Source organism: Narcine bancroftii, chromosome 9 (genome assembly GCF_036971445.1).
Source record: "Narcine bancroftii isolate sNarBan1 chromosome 9, sNarBan1.hap1, whole genome shotgun sequence".
Taxonomy (NCBI): Eukaryota; Metazoa; Chordata; class Chondrichthyes; order Torpediniformes; family Narcinidae; genus Narcine; species Narcine bancroftii.
Genome location: NC_091477.1, coordinates 55,881,016 through 55,891,024, shown reverse-complemented (window position 1 = coordinate 55,891,024; position 10,009 = coordinate 55,881,016).

Genomic DNA, 10,009 nt, shown 5'->3' with positions numbered 1-10,009 from the left:
GATCTGACAGTCTCAACTTGCAGCCTTTGCAGACTGACTGCTATTCAAGTCTTGACCATGAGGTCACCCAAATATCTGGCACTTACTGAAATGAAGACCTCTGGCAGGAATATAGGGTGCTGGAGAGACCTCACTTGGAGTACAGTTTTGGGCATCTTATTTAAGAAAGGACGAGCTGTCATTGGAGAGAAGATTTACTAGAATGATACCAGGAATGAATGGGTTGTAGCAACGGCTACATTGCTAACTGAAGGATTGCACAGCCAGACAGGTTGAGTTCAGTGAGTAAAACTGGTTTATTGCAGGCTGCCTGGCTGGTTTTATACTCCCAGCCTGGACCTGGCTGAGAACCGTGTTGGGGGGGCCCCAATGTCACTGGGGCATCATGTGGATCACCAAGGCAGGCTTCTGAGCCCGGTGCCGAGGTCGGGAGGAAACCCCCGACGACACCAGTTTGGCTGGCTGCCCTGCCGCGTGCGTGAAAAGTGGGGCTGGTTCGCCTGCCTAATGGCGTACTGCCACACAGCTCCCCCCACCCCCCCCAGAACTGGCACCAATGTCCTTTTTTGCCGGGCAGCCCCGCTTCTTGAGTTGGGCCACAACTGCTGGCTCGGTGGGGTCGAGGTGGGTTTGCTTTAACCTGTCCACCGAAAACAGTTCCCTCTCATCACCAATGTCCAGTGTGAAAGTGGATCCTGAAAGCTGGACAACTTTGTACGGCCCTTCGTATGGTCTTTGTAGAGGTGCTGTGGACGGGCCGTGCCTGATAAAAACATACTCTGTGGAATACAGCTCGTTGGGGATGTAAGAGGCCCGAGTACCATATCTGGACAGCAGTGAAGGAGTCCAACGGGTCCCTGAGGCAGGGAAGTAGACGGTGCAGTGACTGCTGGGGGTTGTGAAGTGTGCTGACGAACTCACTGGGTAGGGCAAGCAGTGTACTGTAGAGCAGCTCAGCTGATGTTGCCAGCAAGTCTTCTTTGGGTGTCAAGCGGATGCCCAGGAGCACCCAAGGCAGCTCATCCATCCAGTCAGGTCCGGTGAGGCGGGCCATCAGTGCCGACTTCAGGTGGCGGTGCAATCGCTCGACTAGCCCATTGGCCTGTGGTGTGATGTAGCTTGATCCCCAGCCTGTTGGCGAGCTGTGCCTAGAGCACAGAGATGAACTGGGTGCCCCGATCACTGGTGAGGTGGTTTGGGACGCCGCACCAGGCAACCCAACCGTTCAAAAGCACTCGGGAGCAGGAGTCCGTGGAGGCATCTGGCATCAGGATTGCCTCGGGCCAATGAGTGTTGCGGTCTACCACTGTGAAAAGGTAACAGTTACCTCGGGAAACGGGTAAGGGTCCGACGATGTTCACATGTATGTGGCTGAACCATTCCCGGACGTGTTCAAAATCTTGTACGGGTGCTCTGATGTACCTGTGTACCTTGGAAAGCTGGCAATGGGTGCAGGTTCTGGCCCAGTCCGCAATCTGCTTCTGAAGCCCATGCCAAACAAAACGTTCTGCCACCATATGGACTATGGACTTGATGGAAGGGTGGGAAAGGTCATGGATATGGTGGAAGACTTGCTTGCGTCACTGCTGGGGACCACTGGAGGCAGGGTGCCCATGGAGTCATCGCACAGGATGGTGCCCTCACCGTGAGGTGTCAGGAGGCCCTGGAACCACAGGACCATGATGGCAGTCCTGAAGGCCCGCGTCTCCTTGTCGGACTTCTGGTCCTGGGCAAGCTGGTCGAAGTCGAGGTCGGGTGTCAGCGCGGAAATGGCCGGTCATGAGAGTGCGTCAGTCACCACGTGTCTTTCCCCGCCTTGTGCCGAATGTCAGTGGTGAACTCCTACACGAAGGAGAGGTGATGCTGTTGGTGGCCGAAGAAGGATCTCTTGCCATAGCGAGCGCCTGAGTGAGGGGTTTGTGGTTGGTAAAAATGGTGAAAGGCCTCCCCTCCAAGAAATAGCAGAAATGACACACTGCCAGGTACATGCCCAGCAACTCATGATCAAAAGCTCTATACTTGAGCTCTGGCGGGCAAAGAAGTCAGCTAAAGAATGCCAGTGGTTTCCACTGTCCGTTCACCTGCTGCTTCAGGATGGCGCTGATGGCTATGACAGAGGCATCGACGGAGACCGCCATATGCAGGTTGGTGCATGGGTGAACGAGCAGGGTAGTCTTCACGAAGGCATCTTTCGTGGCTTCGAATGCCCTGTTGTCCTCTGGAGTCCAGGCGAGTGTCGTGTCTTTGGCTGCGATAAGGGGGAAGAGTGGCTGCATGATGCGCATAGCGCTTGGGATGAAGCAGTTATAGAAATTGACCATACCCGCGAACTCCTGTAGCCCCTTGAGGTTGTGCAGGCATGGGAACTCCCTGACTGCAGAGACCTTCGTAGCGGCAGGTGTAGCTCCTTTGGCCATGATGGTATGGCCCAGGAACTGCATGGACTCTTTCCCGAACTGGCATTTGGCTGGATTGATCATTAGGCCAAAGTTGGCCTGAATACGAAATTCAAATCCACGCCCACTGTATCAAAGAGGCGCTGGAAGGTCTTGAGCCCATACGACATGCGTAGGAACTCGAACAAGCCGAAAGGGGTGATGATGGACGTTTTGGGATATCCTTGGGATGCCCTGGTCCCACTGCTAAAGGGAGAGACTCTGGAAGAGGTGGCTACATCTCTCAGCAAGAAGAAGAACTGAACTGCTCTCGGTGTGTATGTCTATTTTCTTTCGATAGTTCGAACACTGTGACCAATCTAAAATGAACAAAGTGAGAGGTATAAGTTTACCCAAGACAATTAGCGCTGCGAGCATGGTTGGTCTCAAGATGTTTCGTCGAAATTAAGAGGTGAGCCCTGAGCAGTTCTTGATTCCGGGATGGACTTGCAAAGACAATGGGTTTGGCATGTTGGCCAATACCCTGTCTTTGTTGGGACCACCCCTCAGTTGGGATGAGAAGTTAGATCCATCAAGTGCACCTCTGGGAGAGCGGGTTGCCATTCTCCTTCGAGAAAGTAAATTTCCTGTTAAAAAGGGGACGCTGACGGACGGTTTTTGGCTGCTGGCCACAGCCTTACGCCACCCTGTTCAGTGTGAAGCAGAATCAGTTCAGCGAGAAGTAGAATCTCAGCGTAAGAGAGAGCAACTAGAGGAGGAGTTAGAAGCCCTGCGACAACACTGTTCCATGATGAGTGAGATTGTTTGCACCAGTCAGGACCGAGCCAAAGAATGGGAGGATAAGCATGTCCAAACGATCTGCCGTAATATTAAACTCCGGCTCTTGCAAGAATGGACACCCGCTCTTGCAAGAATGTTGAATAAAAGGTTATATCGCTTCACATTGACTCTAAGAAATTATTTCATTGGTGAACTGTGTTTCTCACACTAGGTTAATTCCCGAAGTGCAGCTGTGTTAACTTCTAATTTTTTAATCTTTTAAAATTGCAACATAGAGCACGGTATCAGGCCATTTTGGCCCACGAGCCCAGCCACCCAATTATCCTACACCCTCTGGTGTATTTTGAACAGTGGGAGAAAACCGGAGACACCACAGAGACAAGGGGAGAAGGTATGAACTCCTTATAGAGAGCGTGGGATTTGAAAACCAGTCCGTCTTGATCACTGGCACTGTAACAGCGTTGAACTAACCACTACGCTAACCGTAAGAAATGATTGAGCAGATTGGTTCTGTACTCATTATAGTATAGAAGAATAAGATATGACCTTCAGGTGGCCAAAATCTCCGATGTAATGCCGCATATTATGTCCATATGTGGCTGTCGGGAGGCCACCTGAAAGAGCAAGAGATGCCTGTGAGGCAAACTTTGTAACCCTCTGGGAGGGATAATCACTGGAGCATTGAGGTCCCCCCGGCACATGAATGTAGCCACCTGAAAGTGGCTGCTAAGAGTCTGACTGTCAGCTGGCGAGCACCTGACAGCTCCCCTCCCAGCTGCCCCTGCCCCCCGGCGCGGGACATCTCCATACTGATCCCACTGTCCTGCTCTTTCCCAACAGCCCTATATCAGACCCCACACTGTGGGGCGGCTGGTGCGGACTGTCAACGTGGCAACGTCCCATGTGGGATATCCCCATACTGATCCCACTGCTCCACTCTCTCCCAACAGCACGATATCAGTCCCCACACTGTGGGACGCGGGACGTCCCCGCGTTGACAGCTCGCATCAGCCGCCCCACAGTGTGAGGCTGTTGAGAGAGAGTGGGGCAGCGGGATCATTGTGAGGACATCCTGCGTGGGACGTCCCCGTGCCGGCTGTCTCAGCTCTGACAGCCAACCATCCCAACCCTGACAACCTGAAGGGACAGGAGCCGGAGTGCGCTCTGAGGTGCTTCCCGTGAAGCTGTCCCTTTCAGATGGTCAGCACTGCGCTTTCAGCACTGCCTCCTGAACGACCATTCCATAGGCCTGAATCCGCTTCTGCAGGCTCATTCTTGGCGGAGAATGCACCTGAAGAAGCCTTAAGGAAGCTTGCCAAGAAAGGTGCAAAGAGAACGTTTCCTTTTAGAGAAGAATTTAGAACTAGGGGCTTCATTTCAGAACAAATAATCACCTGTTTAAAACAGAGATGAAAGGGGCTAGAGTCTGAAGAAAATGTCATGGACAGAAATACAGAGGCTACACTTCAAGATGCAAGCCACTAGTTAAATGAAGCCCAGATTACAGTTTGCCAGAAAGTATTTAAGAGACTGCAGAATTCTAGAAAAAGGTCTCGTGGACAGATGAGACCAAGATTAATTACCAGAGTGATGGCAAGAGCAAAGTGTGGAGACTTATGGGAATTGCCCAAGATTCAAAGCATAACCATCTATGTACATCTTGCAGTGTACATAGGAACATAGGAACATAGGAAGTAGGAACAGGAGTAGGCCAAAAATGGCCCATCGAGCCTGCTCCGCCATTCAATACGATCATGGCTGATCTAATTTATGACCTAACTCCACCTACCTCCCTTCTCCCTATATCCCTTAATTCCTCTATCATGTAAAAATTTATCTAAACGAATTTTAAATATGTTTAATGAGGCAGCCTCAACCATTTTCCTGGTTAGAGAATTCCAAACATTCACTACTCTCTGGGAAAAAACTATTTTTCCTCATCTCTGTCCTAAATCTACTCCCCCGAATCTTGAGCCTGTGACCTCTCGTTTTAGTTTCCCCGGCCAGCTCAAAAAACCTTCCTACATCTATCCTATCCATACCCTTCATAATTCTATATGTTTCTATAAGATCTCCTCTCATTCTTCTGAACTTGAGCGAATACAATCCTAGACGATTTAATCTTTCATCATAATTCAACCCCTTCATCCCAGGGATCAACCTAGTAAACCTCCTCTGGACCGTCCCCAAAGCCAGTATATCCTTCCTCAAATATGGAGACCAGAACTGGACACAGTACTCCAGGTGCGGTCTCACCAGTACCTTATACAGTTGCAACATTACCTCCCTACTCCTGAATTCAATTCCTCTAGCGATGAAGGCCAACATTCCATTTGCCTTCTTAATAACCAATTGCACCTGCAACCTAACTTTTTGCGATTCATGCACAAGCACTCCCAAGTCCCTCTGCACAACAACATGCTGTAGTTTTTCACCCTTTAAATAATATTCAGCTTTTATTTTTCTTGCCAAAGTGGATAACCTCACACTTACTAACATTGTACTCCATCTGCCAGACCTTTGCCCACTTATCCAGCTTAACTATATCCCTCTGCAGACTCTCCACATCCTCATTACAATTTGCTCTTCCACTGTAGCCTCTGTATTTCTGTTCATGAAGTCTCTGCAGACAGTGGTCATTGTCACATCCACACCTGCCTCCTGAAGAGGGTTTCTGATCTGTCAGACAAACGTTTGGGGATTTTTCTTCATTATGATGAGAATTGCTCTGTCATCAACAGTGGAGTCTTTCTTAGAATACCAGCCCCTTTAGGATTACTGAGCTCACCAGTATGTTCTTTCTTCTTAATGATGTTCCAATAGGTTGATTTTTGTAATCCTAAAGTTTGGGTGATGTCTTACTGCTTTAGTCTTGTTTTCAGCCTCATTATGGGCTTTTTTTGACTTTCATTGGCTCAACTCAGGTCTTTGTGTTGAAAAATGGCAACTACAGACTCCAAAGGTGATCTAAAAGCTTAGAAACAAATCCAGCTCTCTTATACCTGCACCAATGGAGCAATGAAACCTACCTGAGTGCTCACAAACACCTGTGAAGCCCAATGTCCCAAACATTATGGTGCTCTGAAATGAGGGAACTATGTATAAAAAGTGCAGGAATTTCTACATGATTAAACCAAAATATACACAAATAACCATGAAATAAATCTGGAATGTGTATTTTAATTACATATGAATTGTTTGATTGTAAATTTAAAACTGCAGAGCACTTGGGCAAATAAAGGCACAAAGTTTCTGTCACAAATATTATGGAGGGCACTTTACATGTCTGTATCCATCCATTCACTGCGTGTTTATTTGTCTGGGTCTATGTAAATGCCTCTTAAATGCCAATGTTGTATCTATTTCTATCACCACCTCTGACAGCGCACTCCTGGCACTCACCAATCCCTTGTGAAAACTGGCAGATATTTGGCACTGATCTGCTGTATGCATTCACAAAAGCTGTACATTCAGACTTGGAATCCCTTCTAGTTGCACTCTATCTGAGTTCATCTGCAGCAGCAGGAAATCAATGTGCATGCAGATTTTGGTATCTGCATGGGGGATCGTCTGGAATCTGAAAAGACAGGAAGCCATGTCAGAGCTCCTTCTGTACAGAGACTCTGCAACTATCCACAAGGATGACAAACTGAAATATTTCTGACAGCTGGAGATTTGTGCCACTAAACCAAGGCAACCTGGAATACATAGTCTGCTATGAAGTTGCTCCTGGATCAGACAGCTTTCAGTAAGGATATTCTGAGCACAGATATCTAACTCTGTTTCTTGCTTACCTGTTGGAAGCAAAACGCATTGCTGAGTCTTCAACTCCTCCTCATCTTCCTCCTGCCAGGACTGTACCCTGCTCTGCAGGGTGTATTCCAGGGGCATTATCTTGGTGTCTGGGTCAATAAATGGTTTTTCAGAAGGCTTCTGTCCAGACTTAGGCTTCAGTAACTTCAAAGAACTCTTGATGAATTATTAACATTTTCTTGTCCCATAACAAAAGCTGGCAGGAGCTTCTCAGAATCAGAATCAATCTGAGTTACAAAATATGTTCTTTTGTGGCAGCATTATAGGTGTAAAATTGCTATAAATTACATTTAAATAAATAAATGAATGAGTGCAAAAGTTGGGTAGTGTCTGTGGTTGATTGTCCATTTAGAAATCTGAAAGGGGAAGAATCTGTACCATTGAGTGTTCATCTTCAGACTCCTGTACCTCTTTCCTGATGGCAGCAATGAGAAGAGGGTGGTGAGGGTCATTGATGTTAGAGGCTGCTGTAGCTTTTTTAGATGATCTTAATGGAGTGGGCTGATGACGATGATGTCTACCCCTTTGACTCATCCCACTTTCACCAGGTCAAAGGAGTAGCCATGGGTACCCGCATGCATCCCAGCTAACCCTAACCCTTTTGTTGTCTATGTAGAGTAATTATTACATCATCGACCAACAGCAATAGAAATTCACCCTTGAGACTGTTATTGTTTATCTTTTACAACAATATATTCAATAATAACTACTAATAATATAACAACTTTGCTAAACTTAACCCCTAATATGCATGAATATACTTAATTGTGCGTGTGTGTGTGTGTGTGTGTGTGTGTGTGTGTGTGTGTGTGTGTGTGTGTGTGTGTGTGTGTGTGTGTGTGTGTGTGTGTGTGTGTGTGCGCGCGCACGTGCGTGTGTGATACCCAAACCATTACAGCTTAAGCACAATTCTGGAAAGTGATTCCAAGTTTCAATCTTAGATGTCCAAAGTTGAAATGCAGACTTTTAAAATGATGTACAGAAGTAATCGCGAAGAAGGTGGATGAGACTGCGTGACTAGTCTGCTGAAAACTTACAAATCTTTGTTGAGCTGCTTCCAGAGAAATGTCCTTTCACACGAATGGTTGTCACAATTCCCCTTTTCCTTACGTAGGGAAAACAAAACATGTGACTTTCATAATGCTTCCAAAACCGAGGCATGATTCTGTCGAAATGACCATCACAATGGTCACGATCCAATGCAGAAATTTGCCTGCTTCCTTTACCCAGATACAAAGTGACTGTTCCTTTGGTCAGGATGGTTCAATGATTCCCCTGATGGAGAAATATCTGAATTGTCCATTTCACACAAAGTCACTCCACCTCTGTGTTCATCAAATGGTTGGTGGTCAATTAATGAATCCTGTGTCTCAAACACATGACTCTCTATAAGTGTCCCATCTGTTTTCCTGGATAAACACCATTGGTATTTTGTCTTCTTCCAGACCACCAACCCTGGGCAATGTCTCTACCTAATGGTGCTACTTAGTCTCAAGCCGTGAATGTTTGCAGCCTGTTTTAACCCTTAAAATGACAGTCACTAAATTAAACAGGAGCTTGTAATACTATCCAGGCCAAAAGCCTATACAGGCAAGGTTCCTCATCTCTTCCTCTGCTACTATTTTGATGCTGCCTCATGCTCCCATGATGAGCTCATTGACTTTATCCACTTTTCTAGCCACTTCTACTCTGACCTCAAATTCACTTGGTCCATCTCTAGCAATATTCTCCCCTCTCTCCATTTCCATCTCAGAAGACAAGCTCACAACATACATCTTCTGCAAACCCACCAACTCCTAGCAGCTACCTCAACTACATCTCGTCACACTCTGACCCCTGTAAAGATCCATTCCATACTCTCAATTCCTCCATCTCTGTCGCATCTGCACCCAAGTTGAGGACTTCCATGCAGATCATCCGAAATGTCCTCCTTCAAAAAATTATCACCATTAACGACCCTCGGCCACATATTCTCCATTAATCGCACATCTGCCCTGGCCCCCACGTCCCCACGTGCAACAACGCAGGATTCCTCTTGTGCTCACCTACCACCCCACTAGCCTCCGCACTCATCACATTTCCACCCCCTACTATGTGATCCAACCATCAGACACAAATTCCCCTCTTCTCCCCTCTCCGCTTTCCACAGGGACTGCTCTCTCCATGACTTCCTTGTCCACTTCTCTACCCGCCCCCTCCCACCAATCACCCTCTTGGCACCTACCCCTGTGACCACAGGAGATGCTCCACTTGCGCCCACACCTCCTCCCTCAGTACCATTTGGGGCCCCAAACAGCCCTTCCAAGTGAAGTAACGCTTCGCTTGTGAATCTGCAAGGGTCATCTACTGCAGACAGTGCTCCCATTGTGGTCTGGATGCAGACTGGGAGATTGCTTTGGTGAGCACCTCAGCTCTGTCCGTGGCAATAGCAGGCATCTCTAGTGGCCACCCATTTCATTCTCCAGCCCATTCGCTTGCCGACATGTTTGTCCATGTTCTCGTGCACTGCCAGACTGAGACCACCAGATGGCATTATCATCGACTTCTCCCATTTCCATTAGCCCCACCCCCATCTTTCCTTTTGTCTCATTTCCTATAGATCCTTCTCTCTCTTCCATCTCTTTTCCCTGTGTCTCCTTTCCCCCAGGTCTGCTTACACAGAGCCAACACACACCCTCTCCCCCAATCAATTTTCATCTCTCCTCTCCCCTGTCCTCCTATCCATATTTTATATTCTACCATTTTCTATTGGTCTGTTCTCCTCCCCCTGCCCATTCTTTTCTTCTCCTCAGCCTTTTTGCCTGCTTTTTACTTGTACCTTGAAAGAAGGTTCAGGCCCGAAACGCCGGTAATATATCTCTACATCCTATGGACAATGCAAAACCGACTGAGTTCCTCCAGTATTTATGTTTTCTTTTAATACAATCACAGTGTCTACAGACTTTCACTCCACCGGGTTGCAGGCTACTGGGGGTCGGCTTCGGGGGATCAGGTATTGGGGATGTGATCTCCTGAAGGAC